This window comes from Phalangium opilio, unplaced genomic scaffold (genome assembly GCF_054372755.1).
Source record: "Phalangium opilio isolate 3A_F unplaced genomic scaffold, DU_Popi_V2 ptg000070l_1, whole genome shotgun sequence".
NCBI classification, from domain to species: Eukaryota; Metazoa; Arthropoda; class Arachnida; order Opiliones; family Phalangiidae; genus Phalangium; species Phalangium opilio.
The window spans coordinates 440,517-458,448 of record NW_028324182.1 but is presented as its reverse complement, the minus strand read 5'-3'; the positions used below and the strand labels follow the sequence as shown (position 1 = coordinate 458,448).

The 17,932-nt window shown below is 38.5% G+C and overlaps 48 non-coding genes and 22 pseudogenes across 48 annotated transcripts; all 70 read left to right on the top strand.

The window, feature by feature from the left end:
- The first annotated feature begins 108 nt into the window (after nucleotides 1-108).
- LOC149660328 (5S ribosomal RNA) lies at nucleotides 109-227 on the top strand. Its single transcript, XR_016369157.1, has one exon. It is a non-coding gene; the product is annotated as a 5S ribosomal RNA (ribosomal RNA).
- A 137-nt stretch (nucleotides 228-364) lies between these two features.
- Nucleotides 365-483, top strand: LOC149660327 (5S ribosomal RNA). Its single transcript, XR_016369156.1, has one exon. It is a non-coding gene; the product is annotated as a 5S ribosomal RNA (ribosomal RNA).
- Nucleotides 484-619: 136 nt separating this feature from the next.
- On the top strand, nucleotides 620-738 carry LOC149660326 (5S ribosomal RNA). The gene has a single exon (XR_016369155.1). It is a non-coding gene; the product is annotated as a 5S ribosomal RNA (ribosomal RNA).
- A 137-nt stretch (nucleotides 739-875) lies between these two features.
- On the top strand, nucleotides 876-978 carry LOC149660325 (5S ribosomal RNA; annotated as a pseudogene).
- Nucleotides 979-1,100: 122 nt separating this feature from the next.
- Nucleotides 1,101-1,219, top strand: LOC149660324 (5S ribosomal RNA; annotated as a pseudogene).
- A 138-nt stretch (nucleotides 1,220-1,357) lies between these two features.
- Nucleotides 1,358-1,476, top strand: LOC149660323 (5S ribosomal RNA). The gene has a single exon (XR_016369650.1). It is a non-coding gene; the product is annotated as a 5S ribosomal RNA (ribosomal RNA).
- A 135-nt stretch (nucleotides 1,477-1,611) lies between these two features.
- Nucleotides 1,612-1,730, top strand: LOC149660322 (5S ribosomal RNA). Its single transcript, XR_016369154.1, has one exon. It is a non-coding gene; the product is annotated as a 5S ribosomal RNA (ribosomal RNA).
- Nucleotides 1,731-1,867: 137 nt separating this feature from the next.
- LOC149660321 (5S ribosomal RNA) lies at nucleotides 1,868-1,986 on the top strand. The gene has a single exon (XR_016369759.1). It is a non-coding gene; the product is annotated as a 5S ribosomal RNA (ribosomal RNA).
- A 137-nt stretch (nucleotides 1,987-2,123) lies between these two features.
- LOC149660320 (5S ribosomal RNA) lies at nucleotides 2,124-2,242 on the top strand. The gene has a single exon (XR_016369153.1). It is a non-coding gene; the product is annotated as a 5S ribosomal RNA (ribosomal RNA).
- Nucleotides 2,243-2,379: 137 nt separating this feature from the next.
- LOC149660319 (5S ribosomal RNA) lies at nucleotides 2,380-2,498 on the top strand. Its single transcript, XR_016369626.1, has one exon. It is a non-coding gene; the product is annotated as a 5S ribosomal RNA (ribosomal RNA).
- A 138-nt stretch (nucleotides 2,499-2,636) lies between these two features.
- LOC149660318 (5S ribosomal RNA) lies at nucleotides 2,637-2,754 on the top strand (annotated as a pseudogene).
- Nucleotides 2,755-2,892: 138 nt separating this feature from the next.
- On the top strand, nucleotides 2,893-3,011 carry LOC149660317 (5S ribosomal RNA). The gene has a single exon (XR_016369648.1). It is a non-coding gene; the product is annotated as a 5S ribosomal RNA (ribosomal RNA).
- Nucleotides 3,012-3,146: 135 nt separating this feature from the next.
- Nucleotides 3,147-3,265, top strand: LOC149660316 (5S ribosomal RNA; annotated as a pseudogene).
- Nucleotides 3,266-3,402: 137 nt separating this feature from the next.
- Nucleotides 3,403-3,521, top strand: LOC149660315 (5S ribosomal RNA). Its single transcript, XR_016369625.1, has one exon. It is a non-coding gene; the product is annotated as a 5S ribosomal RNA (ribosomal RNA).
- A 137-nt stretch (nucleotides 3,522-3,658) lies between these two features.
- On the top strand, nucleotides 3,659-3,777 carry LOC149660314 (5S ribosomal RNA; annotated as a pseudogene).
- A 135-nt stretch (nucleotides 3,778-3,912) lies between these two features.
- Nucleotides 3,913-4,031, top strand: LOC149660313 (5S ribosomal RNA). Its single transcript, XR_016369552.1, has one exon. It is a non-coding gene; the product is annotated as a 5S ribosomal RNA (ribosomal RNA).
- A 137-nt stretch (nucleotides 4,032-4,168) lies between these two features.
- On the top strand, nucleotides 4,169-4,287 carry LOC149660312 (5S ribosomal RNA). Its single transcript, XR_016369152.1, has one exon. It is a non-coding gene; the product is annotated as a 5S ribosomal RNA (ribosomal RNA).
- Nucleotides 4,288-4,422: 135 nt separating this feature from the next.
- On the top strand, nucleotides 4,423-4,541 carry LOC149660311 (5S ribosomal RNA). Its single transcript, XR_016369624.1, has one exon. It is a non-coding gene; the product is annotated as a 5S ribosomal RNA (ribosomal RNA).
- A 137-nt stretch (nucleotides 4,542-4,678) lies between these two features.
- Nucleotides 4,679-4,796, top strand: LOC149660310 (5S ribosomal RNA; annotated as a pseudogene).
- Nucleotides 4,797-4,934: 138 nt separating this feature from the next.
- Nucleotides 4,935-5,053, top strand: LOC149660309 (5S ribosomal RNA). The gene has a single exon (XR_016369665.1). It is a non-coding gene; the product is annotated as a 5S ribosomal RNA (ribosomal RNA).
- A 135-nt stretch (nucleotides 5,054-5,188) lies between these two features.
- Nucleotides 5,189-5,307, top strand: LOC149660308 (5S ribosomal RNA; annotated as a pseudogene).
- A 137-nt stretch (nucleotides 5,308-5,444) lies between these two features.
- Nucleotides 5,445-5,563, top strand: LOC149660307 (5S ribosomal RNA). Its single transcript, XR_016369623.1, has one exon. It is a non-coding gene; the product is annotated as a 5S ribosomal RNA (ribosomal RNA).
- A 136-nt stretch (nucleotides 5,564-5,699) lies between these two features.
- LOC149660306 (5S ribosomal RNA) lies at nucleotides 5,700-5,818 on the top strand (annotated as a pseudogene).
- Nucleotides 5,819-5,955: 137 nt separating this feature from the next.
- LOC149660305 (5S ribosomal RNA) lies at nucleotides 5,956-6,074 on the top strand. The gene has a single exon (XR_016369420.1). It is a non-coding gene; the product is annotated as a 5S ribosomal RNA (ribosomal RNA).
- Nucleotides 6,075-6,211: 137 nt separating this feature from the next.
- LOC149660304 (5S ribosomal RNA) lies at nucleotides 6,212-6,330 on the top strand. Its single transcript, XR_016369151.1, has one exon. It is a non-coding gene; the product is annotated as a 5S ribosomal RNA (ribosomal RNA).
- Nucleotides 6,331-6,465: 135 nt separating this feature from the next.
- Nucleotides 6,466-6,584, top strand: LOC149660303 (5S ribosomal RNA). The gene has a single exon (XR_016369551.1). It is a non-coding gene; the product is annotated as a 5S ribosomal RNA (ribosomal RNA).
- Nucleotides 6,585-6,721: 137 nt separating this feature from the next.
- LOC149660302 (5S ribosomal RNA) lies at nucleotides 6,722-6,840 on the top strand (annotated as a pseudogene).
- A 135-nt stretch (nucleotides 6,841-6,975) lies between these two features.
- On the top strand, nucleotides 6,976-7,094 carry LOC149660301 (5S ribosomal RNA). The gene has a single exon (XR_016369622.1). It is a non-coding gene; the product is annotated as a 5S ribosomal RNA (ribosomal RNA).
- A 137-nt stretch (nucleotides 7,095-7,231) lies between these two features.
- On the top strand, nucleotides 7,232-7,349 carry LOC149660300 (5S ribosomal RNA; annotated as a pseudogene).
- Nucleotides 7,350-7,487: 138 nt separating this feature from the next.
- Nucleotides 7,488-7,606, top strand: LOC149660299 (5S ribosomal RNA). Its single transcript, XR_016369664.1, has one exon. It is a non-coding gene; the product is annotated as a 5S ribosomal RNA (ribosomal RNA).
- A 135-nt stretch (nucleotides 7,607-7,741) lies between these two features.
- Nucleotides 7,742-7,860, top strand: LOC149660298 (5S ribosomal RNA; annotated as a pseudogene).
- Nucleotides 7,861-7,997: 137 nt separating this feature from the next.
- On the top strand, nucleotides 7,998-8,116 carry LOC149660297 (5S ribosomal RNA). Its single transcript, XR_016369620.1, has one exon. It is a non-coding gene; the product is annotated as a 5S ribosomal RNA (ribosomal RNA).
- A 136-nt stretch (nucleotides 8,117-8,252) lies between these two features.
- On the top strand, nucleotides 8,253-8,371 carry LOC149660296 (5S ribosomal RNA; annotated as a pseudogene).
- A 137-nt stretch (nucleotides 8,372-8,508) lies between these two features.
- LOC149660295 (5S ribosomal RNA) lies at nucleotides 8,509-8,627 on the top strand. The gene has a single exon (XR_016369418.1). It is a non-coding gene; the product is annotated as a 5S ribosomal RNA (ribosomal RNA).
- Nucleotides 8,628-8,764: 137 nt separating this feature from the next.
- Nucleotides 8,765-8,883, top strand: LOC149660294 (5S ribosomal RNA). The gene has a single exon (XR_016369150.1). It is a non-coding gene; the product is annotated as a 5S ribosomal RNA (ribosomal RNA).
- Nucleotides 8,884-9,018: 135 nt separating this feature from the next.
- LOC149660293 (5S ribosomal RNA) lies at nucleotides 9,019-9,137 on the top strand. The gene has a single exon (XR_016369550.1). It is a non-coding gene; the product is annotated as a 5S ribosomal RNA (ribosomal RNA).
- A 137-nt stretch (nucleotides 9,138-9,274) lies between these two features.
- LOC149660292 (5S ribosomal RNA) lies at nucleotides 9,275-9,393 on the top strand (annotated as a pseudogene).
- A 135-nt stretch (nucleotides 9,394-9,528) lies between these two features.
- LOC149660291 (5S ribosomal RNA) lies at nucleotides 9,529-9,647 on the top strand. Its single transcript, XR_016369619.1, has one exon. It is a non-coding gene; the product is annotated as a 5S ribosomal RNA (ribosomal RNA).
- A 137-nt stretch (nucleotides 9,648-9,784) lies between these two features.
- Nucleotides 9,785-9,902, top strand: LOC149660290 (5S ribosomal RNA; annotated as a pseudogene).
- A 138-nt stretch (nucleotides 9,903-10,040) lies between these two features.
- On the top strand, nucleotides 10,041-10,159 carry LOC149660289 (5S ribosomal RNA; annotated as a pseudogene).
- A 137-nt stretch (nucleotides 10,160-10,296) lies between these two features.
- On the top strand, nucleotides 10,297-10,415 carry LOC149660288 (5S ribosomal RNA; annotated as a pseudogene).
- A 137-nt stretch (nucleotides 10,416-10,552) lies between these two features.
- On the top strand, nucleotides 10,553-10,671 carry LOC149660287 (5S ribosomal RNA). The gene has a single exon (XR_016369417.1). It is a non-coding gene; the product is annotated as a 5S ribosomal RNA (ribosomal RNA).
- A 137-nt stretch (nucleotides 10,672-10,808) lies between these two features.
- On the top strand, nucleotides 10,809-10,927 carry LOC149660286 (5S ribosomal RNA). The gene has a single exon (XR_016369148.1). It is a non-coding gene; the product is annotated as a 5S ribosomal RNA (ribosomal RNA).
- Nucleotides 10,928-11,062: 135 nt separating this feature from the next.
- LOC149660285 (5S ribosomal RNA) lies at nucleotides 11,063-11,181 on the top strand (annotated as a pseudogene).
- Nucleotides 11,182-11,318: 137 nt separating this feature from the next.
- LOC149660284 (5S ribosomal RNA) lies at nucleotides 11,319-11,437 on the top strand (annotated as a pseudogene).
- Nucleotides 11,438-11,574: 137 nt separating this feature from the next.
- Nucleotides 11,575-11,693, top strand: LOC149660283 (5S ribosomal RNA). Its single transcript, XR_016369414.1, has one exon. It is a non-coding gene; the product is annotated as a 5S ribosomal RNA (ribosomal RNA).
- Nucleotides 11,694-11,830: 137 nt separating this feature from the next.
- LOC149660282 (5S ribosomal RNA) lies at nucleotides 11,831-11,949 on the top strand. Its single transcript, XR_016369146.1, has one exon. It is a non-coding gene; the product is annotated as a 5S ribosomal RNA (ribosomal RNA).
- Nucleotides 11,950-12,086: 137 nt separating this feature from the next.
- Nucleotides 12,087-12,205, top strand: LOC149660281 (5S ribosomal RNA). Its single transcript, XR_016369145.1, has one exon. It is a non-coding gene; the product is annotated as a 5S ribosomal RNA (ribosomal RNA).
- Nucleotides 12,206-12,342: 137 nt separating this feature from the next.
- On the top strand, nucleotides 12,343-12,461 carry LOC149660280 (5S ribosomal RNA; annotated as a pseudogene).
- Nucleotides 12,462-12,598: 137 nt separating this feature from the next.
- LOC149660279 (5S ribosomal RNA) lies at nucleotides 12,599-12,717 on the top strand. Its single transcript, XR_016369413.1, has one exon. It is a non-coding gene; the product is annotated as a 5S ribosomal RNA (ribosomal RNA).
- Nucleotides 12,718-12,855: 138 nt separating this feature from the next.
- Nucleotides 12,856-12,974, top strand: LOC149660278 (5S ribosomal RNA). The gene has a single exon (XR_016369752.1). It is a non-coding gene; the product is annotated as a 5S ribosomal RNA (ribosomal RNA).
- Nucleotides 12,975-13,111: 137 nt separating this feature from the next.
- Nucleotides 13,112-13,230, top strand: LOC149660277 (5S ribosomal RNA). Its single transcript, XR_016369409.1, has one exon. It is a non-coding gene; the product is annotated as a 5S ribosomal RNA (ribosomal RNA).
- Nucleotides 13,231-13,367: 137 nt separating this feature from the next.
- On the top strand, nucleotides 13,368-13,486 carry LOC149660276 (5S ribosomal RNA). Its single transcript, XR_016369647.1, has one exon. It is a non-coding gene; the product is annotated as a 5S ribosomal RNA (ribosomal RNA).
- A 135-nt stretch (nucleotides 13,487-13,621) lies between these two features.
- LOC149660275 (5S ribosomal RNA) lies at nucleotides 13,622-13,740 on the top strand. The gene has a single exon (XR_016369144.1). It is a non-coding gene; the product is annotated as a 5S ribosomal RNA (ribosomal RNA).
- A 137-nt stretch (nucleotides 13,741-13,877) lies between these two features.
- Nucleotides 13,878-13,996, top strand: LOC149660274 (5S ribosomal RNA). The gene has a single exon (XR_016369758.1). It is a non-coding gene; the product is annotated as a 5S ribosomal RNA (ribosomal RNA).
- Nucleotides 13,997-14,133: 137 nt separating this feature from the next.
- On the top strand, nucleotides 14,134-14,252 carry LOC149660273 (5S ribosomal RNA). The gene has a single exon (XR_016369143.1). It is a non-coding gene; the product is annotated as a 5S ribosomal RNA (ribosomal RNA).
- A 137-nt stretch (nucleotides 14,253-14,389) lies between these two features.
- LOC149660272 (5S ribosomal RNA) lies at nucleotides 14,390-14,508 on the top strand. Its single transcript, XR_016369618.1, has one exon. It is a non-coding gene; the product is annotated as a 5S ribosomal RNA (ribosomal RNA).
- Nucleotides 14,509-14,646: 138 nt separating this feature from the next.
- Nucleotides 14,647-14,765, top strand: LOC149660271 (5S ribosomal RNA). Its single transcript, XR_016369751.1, has one exon. It is a non-coding gene; the product is annotated as a 5S ribosomal RNA (ribosomal RNA).
- A 137-nt stretch (nucleotides 14,766-14,902) lies between these two features.
- On the top strand, nucleotides 14,903-15,021 carry LOC149660270 (5S ribosomal RNA). The gene has a single exon (XR_016369408.1). It is a non-coding gene; the product is annotated as a 5S ribosomal RNA (ribosomal RNA).
- A 137-nt stretch (nucleotides 15,022-15,158) lies between these two features.
- Nucleotides 15,159-15,277, top strand: LOC149660269 (5S ribosomal RNA). Its single transcript, XR_016369646.1, has one exon. It is a non-coding gene; the product is annotated as a 5S ribosomal RNA (ribosomal RNA).
- A 135-nt stretch (nucleotides 15,278-15,412) lies between these two features.
- Nucleotides 15,413-15,531, top strand: LOC149660268 (5S ribosomal RNA). Its single transcript, XR_016369142.1, has one exon. It is a non-coding gene; the product is annotated as a 5S ribosomal RNA (ribosomal RNA).
- A 137-nt stretch (nucleotides 15,532-15,668) lies between these two features.
- Nucleotides 15,669-15,787, top strand: LOC149660267 (5S ribosomal RNA). The gene has a single exon (XR_016369757.1). It is a non-coding gene; the product is annotated as a 5S ribosomal RNA (ribosomal RNA).
- A 137-nt stretch (nucleotides 15,788-15,924) lies between these two features.
- Nucleotides 15,925-16,043, top strand: LOC149660266 (5S ribosomal RNA). Its single transcript, XR_016369140.1, has one exon. It is a non-coding gene; the product is annotated as a 5S ribosomal RNA (ribosomal RNA).
- Nucleotides 16,044-16,180: 137 nt separating this feature from the next.
- LOC149660265 (5S ribosomal RNA) lies at nucleotides 16,181-16,299 on the top strand. Its single transcript, XR_016369617.1, has one exon. It is a non-coding gene; the product is annotated as a 5S ribosomal RNA (ribosomal RNA).
- A 138-nt stretch (nucleotides 16,300-16,437) lies between these two features.
- On the top strand, nucleotides 16,438-16,555 carry LOC149660264 (5S ribosomal RNA; annotated as a pseudogene).
- A 138-nt stretch (nucleotides 16,556-16,693) lies between these two features.
- On the top strand, nucleotides 16,694-16,812 carry LOC149660263 (5S ribosomal RNA). Its single transcript, XR_016369645.1, has one exon. It is a non-coding gene; the product is annotated as a 5S ribosomal RNA (ribosomal RNA).
- Nucleotides 16,813-16,947: 135 nt separating this feature from the next.
- LOC149660262 (5S ribosomal RNA) lies at nucleotides 16,948-17,066 on the top strand (annotated as a pseudogene).
- Nucleotides 17,067-17,203: 137 nt separating this feature from the next.
- LOC149660261 (5S ribosomal RNA) lies at nucleotides 17,204-17,322 on the top strand. Its single transcript, XR_016369616.1, has one exon. It is a non-coding gene; the product is annotated as a 5S ribosomal RNA (ribosomal RNA).
- A 137-nt stretch (nucleotides 17,323-17,459) lies between these two features.
- On the top strand, nucleotides 17,460-17,578 carry LOC149660260 (5S ribosomal RNA; annotated as a pseudogene).
- Nucleotides 17,579-17,713: 135 nt separating this feature from the next.
- Nucleotides 17,714-17,832, top strand: LOC149660259 (5S ribosomal RNA). Its single transcript, XR_016369549.1, has one exon. It is a non-coding gene; the product is annotated as a 5S ribosomal RNA (ribosomal RNA).
- Nucleotides 17,833-17,932: the final 100 nt, after the last annotated feature.

Below are 17,932 nucleotides of genomic sequence, written 5' to 3'. Positions count from 1 at the left end.
CAATAGATATGAAAAAAGCAAACATATTTTCTTTTTGTTATTGTTTTAAAAAGATGATGGTTAATTTGTCTCACTTAATTTAAATTCGAATTATTATCTAGCACTCTCGGCAACGGCCATATCACGCTGAAAACACCGGTTCTCGTCCGATCACCGAAGTTAAGAAGCGTCGAGCGCAGTCAGTACTTGGGAGGGAGACCACTTAGGAACACTGCGTGCCGTTGGCTTTTTCACTTTTTTTTCCTCTTTTAAATTCCAATAGATATGAAAAAAGCAAACATATTTTCTTTTTGTTATTGTTTTAAAAAGATGATGGTTAATTTGTCTCACTTAATTTAAATTCGAATTATTATCTAGCACTCTCGGCAACGGCCATATCACGCTGAAAACACCGGTTCTCGTCCGATCACCGAAGTTAAGAAGCGTCGAGCGCAGTCAGTACTTGGGAGGGAGACCACTTAGGAACACTGCGTGCCGTTGGCTTTTTCACTTTTTTTCCTCTTTTAAATTCCAATAGATATGAAAAAAGCAAACATATTTTCTTTTTGTTATTGTTTTAAAAAGATGATGGTTAATTTGTCTCACTTAATTTAAATTCGACTTATTATCTAGCACTCTCGGCAACGGCCATATCACGCTGAAAACACCGGTTCTCGTCCGATCACCGAAGTTAAGAAGCGTCGAGCGCAGTCAGTACTTGGGAGGGAGACCACTTAGGAACACTGCGTGCCGTTGGCTTTTTCACTTTTTTTTCCTCTTTTAAATTCCAATAGATATGAAAAAAGCAAACATATTTTCTTTTTGTTATTGTTTTAAAAAGATGATGGTTAATTTGTCTCACTTAATTTAAATTCGAATTATTATCTAGCACTCTCGGCAACGGCCATATCACGCTGAAAACACCGGTTCTCGTCCGATCACCGAAGTTAAGCAGCGTCGAGCGCAGTCAGTACTTGTAAACTTTGCGTGCCGTTGGCTTTTTCACTTTTATTTCCTCTTTTAAATTCCATGAGATATGAAAAAAGCAAACAAATCTTCTTTTTCTTATTGATTTATAAAGATGAAGGTTAATTAAATTCGAATTATTAAATAGCACTCTCGGCAACAGCCATATCACGCTGAAAACACCGGTTCTCGTCCGATCACCGAAGTTAAGCAGCGTCGAGCGCAGTCAGTACTTGGGAGGGAGACCACTTAGGAACACTGTGTGCCGTTGGCTTTTTCACTATTTTTTTCCTCTTTTAAATTCCTATAGATATGAAAAAAGCAAACATATTTTCTTTTTGTTATTGTATTAAAAAGATGAAGGTCAATTTGTCTCACTTAATTTAAATTCAAATTATTATCTAGCACTCTCGGCAACGGCCATATCACGCTGAAAACACCGGTTCTCGTCGGATCACCGAAGTTAAGCAGCGTCGAGCGCAGTCAGTACTTGGAAGGGAGACCACTTAGGAACACTGCGTGCCGTTGGCTTTTTCACTTTTTTTCTCTTTTAAATTCCAATAGATATGAAAAAAGCAAACATATTTTCTTTTTGTTATTGTTTTAAAAAGATGATGGTTAATTTGTCTCACTTAATTTAAATTCGAATTATTATCTAGCACTCTCGGCAACGGCCATATCACGCTGAAAACACCGGTTCTCGTCCGATCACCGAAGTTAAGAAGCGTCGAGCGCAGTCAGTACTTGGGAGGGAGACCACTTAGGAACACTGCGTGCCGTTGGCTTTTTCACTTTTTTTTCCTCTTTTAAATTCCAATAAATATGAAAAAAGCAAACATATTTTCTTTTTGTTATTGTTTTAAAAAGATGATGGTTAATTTGTCTCACTTAATTTAAATTCGAATTATTATCTAGCACTCTCGGCAACGGCCATATCACGTTGAAAACACCGGTTCTCGTCGGATCACCGAAGTTAAGCAGCGTCGAGCGCAGTCAGTACTTGGGAGGGAGACCACTTAGGAACACTGCGTGCCGTTGGCTTTTTCACTTTTTTTTCCTCTTTTAAATTCCAATAGATATGAAAAAAGCAAACATATTTTCTTTTTGTTATTGTTTTAAAAAGATGATGGTTAATTTGTCTCACTTAATTTAAATTCGAATTATTATCTAGCACTCTCGGCAACGGCCATATCACGCTGAAAACACCGGTTCTCGTCCGATCACCGAAGTTAAGAAGCGTCGAGCGCAGTCAGTACTTGGGAGGGAGACCACTTAGGAACACTGCGTGCCGTTGGCTTTTTCACTTTTTTTTCCTCTTTTAAATTCCAATAGATATGAAAAAAGCAAACATATTTTCTTTTTGTTATTGTTTTAAAAAGATGATGGTTAATTTGTCTCACTTAATTTAAATTCGAATTATTATCTAGCACTCTCGGCAACGGCCATATCACGCTGAAAACACCGGTTCTCGTCGGATCACCGAAGTTAAGCAGCGTCGAGCGCAGTCAGTACTTGGGAGGGAGACCACTTAGGAACACTGCGTGCCGTTGGCTTTTTCACTGTTTTTTCCTCTTTTAAATTCCAATAGATATGAAAAAAAGCCAACATATTTTCTTTTTGCTATTGTTTTAAAAAGATGAAGGTTAATTTGTCTCACTTCATTTAAATTCGAATTATTAAATAGCACTCTCGGCAACGGCCATACCACGCTGAAAACACCGGTTCCGTCCGAGCACCGAAGTTAAGCAGCGTCGAGCGCAGTCAGTACTTGGGAGGGAGACCACTTAGGAACACTGTGTGCCGTTGGCTTTTTCACTATTTTTTTCCTCTTTTAAATTCCTATAGATATGAAAAAAGCAAACATATTTTCTTTTTGTTATTGTATTAAAAAGATGAAGGTCAATTTGTCTCACTTAATTTAAATTCGAATTATTATCTAGCACTCTCGGCAACGGCCATATCACGCTGAAAACACCGGTTCTCGTCGGATCACCGAAGTTAAGCAGCGTCGAGCGCAGTCAGTACTTGGAAGGGAGACCACTTAGGAACACTGCGTGCCGTTGGCTTTTTCACTTTTTTTCTCTTTTAAATTCCAATAGATATGAAAAAAGCAAACATATTTTCTTTTTGTTATTGTTTTAAAAAGATGATGGTTAATTTGTCTCACTTAATTTAAATTCGAATTATTATCTAGCACTCTCGGCAACGGCCATATCACGCTGAAAACACCGGTTCTCGTCCGATCACCGAAGTTAAGAAGCGTCGAGCGCAGTCAGTACTTGGGAGGGAGACCACTTAGGAACACTGCGTGCAGTTGGCTTTTTCACTTTTTTTTCCTCTTTTAAATTCCTATAGATATGAAAAAAGCAAACATATTTTCTTTTTGTTATTGTTTTAAAAAGATGAAGGTCAATTTGTCTCACTTAATTTAAATTCGAATTATTATCTAGCACTCTCGGCAACGGCCATATCACGCTGAAAACACCGGTTCTCGTCGGATCACCGAAGTTAAGCAGCGTCGAGCGCAGTCAGTACTTGGGAGGGAGACCACTTAGGAACACTGCGTGCCGTTGGCTTTTTCACTTTTTTTTCCTCTTTTAAATTCCAATAGATATGAAAAAAGCCAACATATTTTCTTTTTGTTATTGTTTTAAAAAGATGAAGGTTAATTTGTCTCATTTAATTTAAATTCGAATTATTATCTAGCACTCTCAGCAACGGCCATATCACGCTGAAAACACCGGTTCTCGTCGGATCACCGAAGTTAAGCAGCGTCGAGCGCAGTCAGTACTTGGGAGGGAGACCACTTAGGAACACTGCGTGCGGTTGGCTTTTTCATTTTTTTCCTCTTTTAAATTCCAATAGATATGAAAAAAGCCAACATATTTTCTTTTTGTTATTGTTTTAAAAAGATGAAGGTTAATTTGTCTCACTTAATTTAAATTCGAATTATTATCTAGCACTCGCGGCAACGGCCATATCACGCTGAAAACACCGGTTCTCGTCCGATCACCGAAGTTAAGCAGCGTCGAGCGCAGTCAGTATTTGGGAGGGAGACCACTTAGGAACACTGCGTGCCGTTGGCTTTTTCACTTTCTTTTCCTCTTTTAAATTCCAATAGATATGAAAAAAGCAAACATATTTTCTTTTTGTTATTGTTTTAAAAAGATGATGGTTAATTTGTCTCACTTAATTTAAATTCGAATTATTATCTAGCACTCTCGGCAACGGCCATATCACGCTGAAAACACCGGTTCTCGTCCGATCACCGAAGTTAAGAAGCGTCGAGCGCAGTCAGTACTTGGGAGGGAGACCACTTAGGAACACTGCGTGCCGTTGGCTTTTTCACTTTTTTTCTCTTTTAAATTCCAATAGATATGAAAAAAGCAAACATATTTTCTTTTTGTTATTGTTTTAAAAAGATGATGGTTATTTTGTCTCACTTAATTTAAATTCGAATTATTATCTAGCACTCTCGGCAACGGCCATATCACGCTGAAAACACCGGTTCTCGTCGGATCACCGAAGTTAAGCAGCGTCGAGCGCAGTCAGTACTTGGGAGGGAGACCACTTAGGAACACTGCGTGCCGTTGGCTTTTTCACTTTTTTTTCCTCTTTTAAATTCCAATAGATATGAAAAAAGCCAACATATTTTCTTTTTGCTATTGTTTTAAAAAGATGAAGGTTAATTTGTCTCACTTCATTTAAATTCGAATTATTAAATAGCACTCTCGGCAACGGCCATACCACGCTGAAAACACCGGTTCCGTCCGAGCACCGAAGTTAAGCAGCGTCGAGCGCAGTCAGTACTTGGGAGGGAGACCACTTAGGAACACTGTGTGCCGTTGGCTTTTTCACTATTTTTTTCCTCTTTTAAATTCCTATAGATATGAAAAAAGCAAACATATTTTCTTTTTGTTATTGTATTAAAAAGATGAAGGTCAATTTGTCTCACTTAATTTAAATTCGAATTATTATCTAGCACTCTCGGCAACGGCCATATCACGCTGAAAACACCGGTTCTCGTCGGATCACCGAAGTTAAGCAGCGTCGAGCGCAGTCAGTACTTGGAAGGGAGACCTCTTAGGAACACTGCGTGCCGTTGGCTTTTTCACTTTTTTTCTCTTTTAAATTCCAATAGATATGAAAAAAGCAAACATATTTTCTTTTTGTTATTGTTTTAAAAAGATGATGGTTAATTTGTCTCACTTAATTTAAATTCGAATTATTATCTAGCACTCTCGGCAACGGCCATATCACGCTGAAAACACCGGTTCTCGTCCGATCACCGAAGTTAAGAAGCGTCGAGCGCAGTCAGTACTTGGGAGGGAGACCACTTAGGAACACTGCGTGCAGTTGGCTTTTTCACTTTTTTTTCCTCTTTTAAATTCCTATAGATATGAAAAAAGCAAACATATTTTCTTTTTGTTATTGTTTTAAAAAGATGAAGGTCAATTTGTCTCACTTAATTTAAATTCGAATTATTATCTAGCACTCTCGGCAACGGCCATATCACGCTGAAAACACCGGTTCTCGTCGGATCACCGAAGTTAAGCAGCGTCGAGCGCAGTCAGTACTTGGGAGGGAGACCACTTAGGAACACTGCGTGCCGTTGGCTTTTTCACTTTTTTTCCTCTTTTAAATTCCAATAGATATGAAAAAAGCCAACATATTTTCTTTTTGTTATTGTTTTAAAAAGATGAAGGTTAATTTGTCTCACTTAATTTAAATTCGAATTATTATCTAGCACTCTCAGCAACGGCCATATCACGCTGAAAACACCGGTTCTCGTCGGATCACCGAAGTTAAGCAGCGTCGAGCGCAGTCAGTACTTGGGAGGGAGACCACTTAGGAACACTGCGTGCCGTTGGCTTTTTCACTTTTTTTTCCTCTTTTAAATTCCAATAGATATGAAAAAAGCCAACATATTTTCTTTTTGTTATTGTTTTAAAAAGATGAAGGTTAATTTGTCTCACTTAATTTAAATTCGAATTATTATCTAGCACTCGCGGCAACGGCCATATCACGCTGAAAACACCGGTTCTCGTCCGATCACCGAAGTTAAGCAGCGTCGAGCGCAGTCAGTACTTGGGAGGGAGACCACTTAGGAACACTGCGTGCCGTTGGCTTTTTCACTTTTTTTTCCTCTTTTAAATTCCAATAGATATGAAAAAAGCAAACATATTTTCTTTTTGTTATTGTTTTAAAAAGATGATGGTTAATTTGTCTCACTTAATTTAAATTCGAATTATTATCTAGCACTCTCGGCAACGGCCATATCACGCTGAAAACACCGGTTCTCGTCCGATCACCGAAGTTAAGAAGCGTCGAGCGCAGTCAGTACTTGGGAGGGAGACCACTTAGGAACACTGCGTGCCGTTGGCTTTTTCACTTTTTTTCTCTTTTAAATTCCAATAGATATGAAAAAAGCAAACATATTTTCTTTTTGTTATTGTTTTAAAAAGATGAAGGTTAATTTGTCTCACTTAATTTAAATTCGAATTATTATCTAGCACTCGCGGCAACGGCCATATCACGCTGAAAACACCGGTTCTCGTCCGATCACCGAAGTTAAGCAGCGTCGAGCGCAGTCAGTATTTGGGAGGGAGACCACTTAGGAACACTGCGTGCCGTTGGCTTTTTCACTTTTTTTTCCTCTTTTAAATTCCAATAGATATGAAAAAAGCAAACATATTTTCTTTTTGTTATTGTTTTAAAAAGATGATGGTTAATTTGTCTCACTTAATTTAAATTCGAATTATTATCTAGCACTCTCGGCAACGGCCATATCACGCTGAAAACACCAGTTCTCGTCCGATCACCGAAGTTAAGAAGCGTCGAGCGCAGTCAGTACTTGGGAGGGAGACCACTTAGGAACACTGCGTGCCGTTGGCTTTTTCACTTTTTTTCTCTTTTAAATTCCAATAGATATGAAAAAAGCAAACATATTTTCTTTTTGTTATTGTTTTAAAAAGATGATGGTTAATTTGTCTCACTTAATTTAAATTCGAATTATTATCTAGCACTCTCGGCAACGGCCATATCACGCTGAAAACACCGGTTCTCGTCGGATCACCGAAGTTAAGCAGCGTCGAGCGCAGTCAGTACTTGGGAGGGAGACCACTTAGGAACACTGCGTGCCGTTGGCTTTTTCACTTTTTTTTCCTCTTTTAAATTCCAATAGATATGAAAAAAGCCAACATATTTTCTTTTTGCTATTGTTTTAAAAAGATGAAGGTTAATTTGTCTCACTTCATTTAAATTCGAATTATTAAATAGCACTCTCGGCAACGGCCATACCACGCTGAAAACACCGGTTCCGTCCGAGCACCGAAGTTAAGCAGCGTCGAGCGCAGTCAGTACTTGGGAGGGAGACCACTTAGGAACACTGTGTGCCGTTGGCTTTTTCACTATTTTTTTCCTCTTTTAAATTCCTATAGATATGAAAAAAGCAAACATATTTTCTTTTTGTTATTGTATTAAAAAGATGAAGGTCAATTTGTCTCACTTAATTTAAATTCGAATTATTATCTAGCACTCTCGGCAACGGCCATATCACGCTGAAAACACCGGTTCTCGTCGGATCACCGAAGTTAAGCAGCGTCGAGCGCAGTCAGTACTTGGAAGGGAGACCTCTTAGGAACACTGCGTGCCGTTGGCTTTTTCACTTTTTTTCTCTTTTAAATTCCAATAGATATGAAAAAAGCAAACATATTTTCTTTTTGTTATTGTTTTAAAAAGATGATGGTTAATTTGTCTCACTTAATTTAAATTCGAATTATTATCTAGCACTCTCGGCAACGGCCATATCACGCTGAAAACACCGGTTCTCGTCCGATCACCGAAGTTAAGAAGCGTCGAGCGCAGTCAGTACTTGGGAGGGAGACCACTTAGGAACACTGCGTGCAGTTGGCTTTTTCACTTTTTTTTCCTCTTTTAAATTCCTATAGATATGAAAAAAGCAAACATATTTTCTTTTTGTTATTGTTTTAAAAAGATGAAGGTCAATTTGTCTCACTTAATTTAAATTCGAATTATTATCTAGCACTCTCGGCAACGGCCATATCACGCTGAAAACACCGGTTCTCGTCGGATCACCGAAGTTAAGCAGCGTCGAGCGCAGTCAGTACTTGGGAGGGAGACCACTTAGGAACACTGCGTGCCGTTGGCTTTTTCACTTTTTTTCCTCTTTTAAATTCCAATAGATATGAAAAAAGCCAACATATTTTCTTTTTGTTATTGTTTTAAAAAGATGAAGGTTAATTTGTCTCACTTAATTTAAATTCGAATTATTATCTAGCACTCTCAGCAACGGCCATATCACGCTGAAAACACCGGTTCTCGTCGGATCACCGAAGTTAAGCAGCGTCGAGCGCAGTCAGTACTTGGGAGGGAGACCACTTAGGAACACTGCGTGCCGTTGGCTTTTTCACTTTTTTTTCCTCTTTTAAATTCCAATAGATATGAAAAAAGCCAACATATTTTCTTTTTGTTATTGTTTTAAAAAGATGAAGGTTAATTTGTCTCACTTAATTTAAATTCGAATTATTATCTAGCACTCGCGGCAACGGCCATATCACGCTGAAAACACCGGTTCTCGTCCGATCACCGAAGTTAAGCAGCGTCGAGCGCAGTCAGTACTTGGGAGGGAGACCACTTAGGAACACTGCGTGCCGTTGGCTTTTTCACTTTTTTTTCCTCTTTTAAATTCCAATAGATATGAAAAAAGCAAACATATTTTCTTTTTGTTATTGTTTTAAAAAGATGATGGTTAATTTGTCTCACTTAATTTAAATTCGAATTATTATCTAGCACTCTCGGCAACGGCCATATCACGCTGAAAACACCGGTTCTCGTCCGATCACCGAAGTTAAGAAGCGTCGAGCGCAGTCAGTACTTGGGAGGGAGACCACTTAGGAACACTGCGTGCCGTTGGCTTTTTCACTTTTTTTCTCTTTTAAATTCCAATAGATATGAAAAAAGCAAACATATTTTCTTTTTGTTATTGTTTTAAAAAGATGAAGGTTAATTTGTCTCACTTAATTTAAATTCGAATTATTATCTAGCACTCGCGGCAACGGCCATATCACGCTGAAAACACCGGTTCTCGTCCGATCACCGAAGTTAAGCAGCGTCGAGCGCAGTCAGTATTTGGGAGGGAGACCACTTAGGAACACTGCGTGCCGTTGGCTTTTTCACTTTTTTTTCCTCTTTTAAATTCCAATAGATATGAAAAAAGCAAACATATTTTCTTTTTGTTATTGTTTTAAAAAGATGATGGTTAATTTGTCTCACTTAATTTAAATTCGAATTATTATCTAGCACTCTCGGCAACGGCCATATCACGCTGAAAACACCAGTTCTCGTCCGATCACCGAAGTTAAGAAGCGTCGAGCGCAGTCAGTACTTGGGAGGGAGACCACTTAGGAACACTGCGTGCCGTTGGCTTTTTCACTTTTTTTCTCTTTTAAATTCCAATAGATATGAAAAAAGCAAACATATTTTCTTTTTGTTATTGTTTTAAAAAGATGATGGTTAATTTGTCTCACTTAATTTAAATTCGAATTATTATCTAGCACTCTCGGCAACGGCCATATCACGCTGAAAACACCGGTTCTCGTCGGATCACCGAAGTTAAGCAGCGTCGAGCGCAGTCAGTACTTGGGAGGGAGACCACTTAGGAACACTGCGTGCCGTTGGCTTTTTCACTTTTTTTTCCTCTTTTAAATTCCAATAGATATGAAAAAAGCCAACATATTTTCTTTTTGCTATTGTTTTAAAAAGATGAAGGTTAATTTGTCTCACTTCATTTAAATTCGAATTATTAAATAGCACTCTCGGCAACGGCCATACCACGCTGAAAACACCGGTTCCGTCCGAGCACCGAAGTTAAGCAGCGTCGAGCGCAGTCAGTACTTGGGAGGGAGACCACTTAGGAACACTGTGTGCCGTTGGCTTTTTCACTATTTTTTTCCTCTTTTAAATTCCTATAGATATGAAAAAAGCAAACATATTTTCTTTTTGTTATTGTATTAAAAAGATGAAGGTCAATTTGTCTCACTTAATTTAAATTCGAATTATTATCTAGCACTCTCGGCAACGGCCATATCACGCTGAAAAAACCGGTTCTCGTCGGATCACCGAAGTTAAGCAGCGTCGAGCGCAGTCAGTACTTGGGAGGGAGAACACTTAGGAACACTGCGTGCCGTTGGCTTTTTCACTTTTTTTTCCTCTTTTAAATTCCAATAGATATGAAAAAAGCCAACATATTTTCTTTTTGTTATTGTTTTAAAAAGATGAAGGTTAATTTGTCTCACTTAATTTAAATTCGAATTATTATCTAGCACTCTCAGCAACGGCCATATCACGCTGAAAACACCGGTTCTCGTCGGATCACCGAAGTTAAGCAGCGTCGAGCGCAGTCAGTACTTGGGAGGGAGACCACTTAGGAACACTGCGTGCCGTTGGCTTTTTCACTTTTTTTTCCTCTTTTAAATTCCAATAGATATGAAAAAAGCCAACATATTTTCTTTTTGTTATTGTTTTAAAAAGATGAAGGTTAATTTGTCTCACTTAATTTAAATTCGAATTATTATCTAGCACTCGCGGCAACGGCCATATCACGCTGAAAACACCGGTTCTCGTCCGATCACCGAAGTTAAGCAGCGTCGAGCGCAGTCAGTACTTGGGAGGGAGACCACTTAGGAACACTGCGTGCCGTTGGCTTTTTCACTTTTTTTTCCTCTTTTAAATTCCAATAGATATGAAAAAAGCAAACATATTTTCTTTTTGTTATTGTTTTAAAAAGATGATGGTTAATTTGTCTCACTTAATTTAAATTCGAATTATTATCTAGCACTCTCGGCAACGGCCATATCACGCTGAAAACACCGGTTCTCGTCCGATCACCGAAGTTAAGAAGCGTCGAGCGCAGTCAGTACTTGGGAGGGAGACCACTTAGGAACACTGCGTGCCGTTGGCTTTTTCACTTTTTTTCTCTTTTAAATTCCAATAGATATGAAAAAAGCAAACATATTTTCTTTTTGTTATTGTTTTAAAAAGATGATGGTTAATTTGTCTCACTTAATTTAAATTCGAATTATTATCTAGCACTCTCGGCAACGGCCATATCACGCTGAAAACACCGGTTCTCGTCCGATCACCGAAGTTAAGAAGCGTCGAGCGCAGTCAGTACTTGGGAGGGAGACCACTTAGGAACACTGCGTGCAGTTGGCTTTTTCACTTTTTTTTCCTCTTTTAAAATCCTATAGATATGAAAAAAGCCAACATATTTTCTTTTTGTTATTGTTTTAAAAAGATGAAGGTTAATTTGTCTCACTTAATTTAAATTCGAATTATTATCTAGCACTCTCAGCAACGGCCATATCACGCTGAAAACACCGGTTCTCGTCGGATCACCGAAGTTAAGCAGCGTCGAGCGCAGTCAGTACTTGGGAGGGAGACCACTTAGGAACACTGCGTGCCGTTGGCTTTTTCACTTTTTTTTCCTCTTTTAAATTCCAATAGATATGAAAAAAGCCAACATATTTTCTTTTTGTTATTGTTTTAAAAAGATGAAGGTTAATTTGTCTCACTTAATTTAAATTCGAATTATTATCTAGCACTCGCGGCAACGGCCATATCACGCTGAAAACACCGGTTCTCGTCCGATCACCGAAGTTAAGCAGCGTCGAGCGCAGTCAGTACTTGGGAGGGAGACCACTTAGGAACACTGCGTGCCGTTGGCTTTTTCACTTTTTTTTCCTCTTTTAAATTCCAATAGATATGAAAAAAGCAAACATATTTTCTTTTTGTTATTGTTTTAAAAAGATGATGGTTAATTTGTCTCACTTAATTTAAATTCGAATTATTATCTAGCACTCTCGGCAACGGCCATATCACGCTGAAAACACCGGTTCTCGTCCGATCACCGAAGTTAAGAAGCGTCGAGCGCAGTCAGTACTTGGGAGGGAGACCACTTAGGAACACTGCGTGCCGTTGGCTTTTTCACTTTTTTTTCCTCTTTTAAATTCCAATAGATATGAAAAAAGCAAACATATTTTCTTTTTGTTATTGTTTTAAAAAGATGATGGTTAATTTGTCTCACTTAATTTAAATTCGAATTATTATCTAGCACTCTCGGCAACGGCCATATCACGCTGAAAACACCGGTTCTCGTCCGATCACCGAAGTTAAGAAGCGTCGAGCGCAGTCAGTACTTGGGAGGGAGACCACTTAGGAACACTGCGTGCCGTTGGCTTTTTCACTTTTTTTTCCTCTTTTAAATTCCAATAGATATGAAAAAAGCAAACATATTTTCTTTTTGTTATTGTTTTAAAAAGATGATGGTTAATTTGTCTCACTTAATTTAAATTCGAATTATTATCTAGCACTCTCGGCAACGGCAATATCACGCTGAAAACACCGGTTCTCGTCCGATCACCGAAGTTAAGAAGGGTCGAGCGCAGTCAGTACTTGGGAGGGAGACCACTTAGGAACACTGCGTGCCGTTGGCTTTTTCACTTTTTTTTCCTCTTTTAAATTCCAATAGATATGAAAAAAGCAAACATATTTTCTTTTTGTTATTGTTTTAAAAAGATGATGGTTAATTTGTCTCACTTAATTTAAATTCGAATTATTATCTAGCACTCTCGGCAACGGCCATATCACGCTGAAAACACCGGTTCTCGTCCGATCACCGAAGTTAAGCAGCGTCGAGCGCAGTCAGTACTTGGGAGGGAGACCACTTAGGAACACTGCGTGCCGTTGGCTTTTTCACTATTTTTTTCCTCTTTTAAATTCCTATAGATATGAAAAAAGCAAACATATTTTCTTTTTGTTATTGTATTAAAAAGATGAAGGTCAATTTGTCTCACTTAATTTAAATTCGAATTATTATCTAGCACTCTCGGCAACGGCCATATCACGCTGAAAACACCGGTTCTCTTCGGATCACCGAAGTTAAGCAGCGTCGAGCGCAGTCAGTACTTGGGAGGGAGACCACTTAGGAACACTGCGTGCCGTTGGCTTTTTCACTTTTTATTCCTCTTTTAAATTCCAATAGATATGAAAAAAGCCAACATATTTTCTTTTTGTTATTGTTTTAAAAAGATGAAGGTTAATTTGTCTCACTTAATTTAAATTCGAATTATTAAATAGCACTCTCGGCAACGGCCATATCACGCTGAAAACACCGGTTCTCGTCCGATCACCGAAGTTAAGCAGCGTCGAGCGCAGTCAGTACTTGGGAGGGAGACCACTTAGGAACACTGCGTGCCGTTGGCTTTTTCACTTTTTTTTCCTCTTTTAAATTCCTATAGATATGAAAAAAGCAAACATATTTTCTTTTTGTTATTGTTTTAAAAAGATGAAGGTCAATTTGTCTCACTTAATTTAAATTCGAATTATTATCTAGCACTCTCGGCAACGGCCATATCACGCTGAAAACACCGGTTCTCGTCGGATCACCGAAGTTAAGCAGCGTCGAGCGCAGTCAGTACTTGGAAGGGAGACCACTTAGGAACACTGCGTGCCGTTGGCTTTTTCACTTTTTTTCTCTTTTAAATTCCAATAGATATGAAAAAAGCAAACATATTTTCTTTTTGTTATTGTTTTAAAAAGATGATGGTTAATTTGTCTCACTTAATTTAAATTCGAATTATTATCTAGCACTCTCGGCAACGGCCATATCACGCTGAAAACACCGGTTCTCGTCCGATCACCGAAGTTAAGAAGCGTCGAGCGCAGTCAGTACTTGGGAGGGAGACCACTTAGGAACACTGCGTGCCGTTGGCTTTTTCACTTTTTTTTCCTCTTTTAAATTCCAATAAATATGAAAAAAGCAAACATATTTTCTTTTTGTTATTGTTTTAAAAAGATGATGGTTAATTTGTCTCACTTAATTTAAATTCGAATTATTATCTAGCACTCTCGGCAACGGCCATATCACGTTGAAAACACCGGTTCTCGTCGGATCACCGAAGTTAAGCAGCGTCGAGCGCAGTCAGTACTTGGGAGGGAGACCACTTAGGAACACTGCGTGCCGTTGGCTTTTTCACTTTTTTTTCCTCTTTTAAATTCCAATAGATATGAAAAAAGCAAACATATTTTCTTTTTGTTATTGTTTTAAAAAGATGATGGTTAATTTGTCTCACTTAATTTAAATTCGAATTATTATCTAGCACTCTCGGCAACGGCCATATCACGCTGAAAACACCGGTTCTCGTCCGATCACCGAAGTTAAGAAGCGTCGAGCGCAGTCAGTACTTGGGAGGGAGACCACTTAGGAACACTGCGTGCCGTTGGCTTTTTCACTTTTTTTTCCTCTTTTAAATTCCAATAGATATGAAAAAAGCAAACATATTTTCTTTTTGTTATTGTTTTAAAAAGATGATGGTTAATTTGTCTCACTTAATTTAAATTCGAATTATTATCTAGCACTCTCGGCAACGGCCATATCACGCTGAAAACACCGGTTCTCGTCGGATCACCGAAGTTAAGCAGCGTCGAGCGCAGTCAGTACTTGGGAGGGAGACCACTTAGGAACACTGCGTGCCGTTGGCTTTTTCACTATTTTTTTCCTCTTTTAAATTCCTATAGATATGAAAAAAGCAAACATATTTTCTTTTTGTTATTGTATTAAAAAGATGAAGGTCAATTTGTCTCACTTAATTTAAATTCGAATTATTATCTAGCACTCTCGGCAACGGCCATATCACGCTGAAAACACCGGTTCTCTTCGGATCACCGAAGTTAAGCAGCGTCGAGCGCAGTCAGTACTTGGGAGGGAGACCACTTAGGAACACTGCGTGCCGTTGGCTTTTTCACTTTTTATTCCTCTTTTAAATTCCAATAGATATGAAAAAAGCCAACATATTTTCTTTTTGTTATTGTTTTAAAAAGATGAAGGTTAATTTGTCTCACTTAATTTAAATTCGAATTATTAAATAGCACTCTCGGCAACGGCCATATCACGCTGAAAACACCGGTTCTCGTCCGATCACCGAAGTTAAGCAGCGTCGAGCGCAGTCAGTACTTGGGAGGGAGACCACTTAGGAACACTGCGTGCCGTTGGCTTTTTCACTTTTTTTTCCTCTTTTAAATTCCTATAGATATGAAAAAAGCAAACATATTTTCTTTTTGTTATTGTTTTAAAAAGATGAAGGTCAATTTGTCTCACTTAATTTAAATTCGAATTATTATCTAGCACTCTCGGCAACGGCCATATCACGCTGAAAACACCGGTTCTCGTCGGATCACCGAAGTTAAGCAGCGTCGAGCGCAGTCAGTACTTGGAAGGGAGACCACTTAGGAACACTGCGTGCCGTTGGCTTTTTCACTTTTTTTCTCTTTTAAATTCCAATAGATATGAAAAAAGCAAACATATTTTCTTTTTGTTATTGTTTTAAAAAGATGATGGTTAATTTGTCTCACTTAATTTAAATTCGAATTATTATCTAGCACTCTCGGCAACGGCCATATCACGCTGAAAACACCGGTTCTCGTCCGATCACCGAAGTTAAGAAGCGTCGAGCGCAGTCAGTACTTGGGAGGGAGACCACTTAGGAACACTGCGTGCCGTTGGCTTTTTCACTTTTTTTTCCTCTTTTAAATTCCAATAAATATGAAAAAAGCAAACATATTTTCTTTTTGTTATTGTTTTAAAAAGATGATGGTTAATTTGTCTCACTTAATTTAAATTCGAATTATTATCTAGCACTCTCGGCAACGGCCATATCACGTTGAAAACACCGGTTCTCGTCGGATCACCGAAGTTAAGCAGCGTCGAGCGCAGTCAGTACTTGGGAGGGAGACCACTTAGGAACACTGCGTGCCGTTGGCTTTTTCACTTTTTTTTCCTCTTTTAAATTCCAATAGATATGAAAAAAGCAAACATATTTTCTTTTTGTTATTGTTTTAAAAAGATGATGGTTAATTTGTCTCACTTAATTTAAATTCGAATTATTATCTAGCACTCTCGGCAACGGCCATATCACGCTGAAAACACCGGTTCTCGTCCGATCACCGAAGTTAAGAAGCGTCGAGCGCAGTCAGTACTTGGGAGGGAGACCACTTAGGAACACTGCGTGCCGTTGGCTTTTTCACTTTTTTTTCCTCTTTTAAATTCCAATAGATATGAAAAAAGCAAACATATTTTCTTTTTGTTATTGTTTTAAAAAGATGATGGTTAATTTGTCTCACTTAATTTAAATTCGAATTATTATCTAGCACTCTCGGCAACGGCCATATCACGCTGAAAACACCGGTTCTCGTCGGATCACCGAAGTTAAGCAGCGTCGAGCGCAGTCAGTACTTGGGAGGGAGACCACTTAGGAACACTGCGTGCCGTTGGCTTTTTCACTGTTTTTTCCTCTTTTAAATTCCAATAGATATGAAAAAAAGCCAACATATTTTCTTTTTGCTATTGTTTTAAAAAGATGAAGGTTAATTTGTCTCACTTCATTTAAATTCGAATTATTAAATAGCACTCTCGGCAACGGCCATACCACGCTGAAAACACCGGTTCCGTCCGAGCACCGAAGTTAAGCAGCGTCGAGCGCAGTCAGTACTTGGGAGGGAGACCACTTAGGAACACTGTGTGCCGTTGGCTTTTTCACTATTTTTTTCCTCTTTTAAATTCCTATAGATATGAAAAAAGCAAACATATTTTCTTTTTGTTATTGTATTAAAAAGATGAAGGTCAATTTGTCTCACTTAATTTAAATTCGAATTATTATCTAGCACTCTCGGCAACGGCCATATCACGCTGAAAACACCGGTTCTCGTCGGATCACCGAAGTTAAGCAGCGTCGAGCGCAGTCAGTACTTGGAAGGGAGACCACTTAGGAACACTGCGTGCCGTTGGCTTTTTCACTTTTTTTCTCTTTTAAATTCCAATAGATATGAAAAAAGCAAACATATTTTCTTTTTGTTATTGTTTTAAAAAGATGATGGTTAATTTGTCTCACTTAATTTAAATTCGAATTATTATCTAGCACTCTCGGCAACGGCCATATCACGCTGAAAACACCGGTTCTCGTCCGATCACCGAAGTTAAGAAGCGTCGAGCGCAGTCAGTACTTGGGAGGGAGACCACTTAGGAACACTGCGTGCAGTTGGCTTTTTCACTTTTTTTTCCTCTTTTAAATTCCTATAGATATGAAAAAAGCAAACATATTTTCTTTTTGTTATTGTTTTAAAAAGATGAAGGTCAATTTGTCTCACTTAATTTAAATTCGAATTATTATCTAGCACTCTCGGCAACGGCCATATCACGCTGAAAACACCGGTTCTCGTCGGATCACCGAAGTTAAGCAGCGTCGAGCGCAGTCAGTACTTGGGAGGGAGACCACTTAGGAACACTGCGTGCCGTTGGCTTTTTCACTTTTTTTTCCTCTTTTAAATTCCAATAGATATGAAAAAAGCCAACATATTTTCTTTTTGTTATTGTTTTAAAAAGATGAAGGTTAATTTGTCTCACTTAATTTAAATTCGAATTATTATCTAGCACTCTCAGCAACGGCCATATCACGCTGAAAACACCGGTTCTCGTCGGATCACCGAAGTTAAGCAGCGTCGAGCGCAGTCAGTACTTGGGAGGGAGACCACTTAGGAACACTGCGTGCGGTTGGCTTTTTCATTTTTTTCCTCTTTTAAATTCCAATAGATATGAAAAAAGCCAACATATTTTCTTTTTGTTATTGTTTTAAAAAGATGAAGGTTAATTTGTCTCACTTAATTTAAATTCGAATTATTATCTAGCACTCGCGGCAACGGCCATATCACGCTGAAAACACCGGTTCTCGTCCGATCACCGAAGTTAAGCAGCGTCGAGCGCAGTCAGTATTTGGGAGGGAGACCACTTAGGAACACTGCGTGCCGTTGGCTTTTTCACTTTCTTTTCCTCTTTTAAATTCCAATAGATATGAAAAAAGCAAACATATTTTCTTTTTGTTATTGTTTTAAAAAGATGATGGTTAATTTGTCT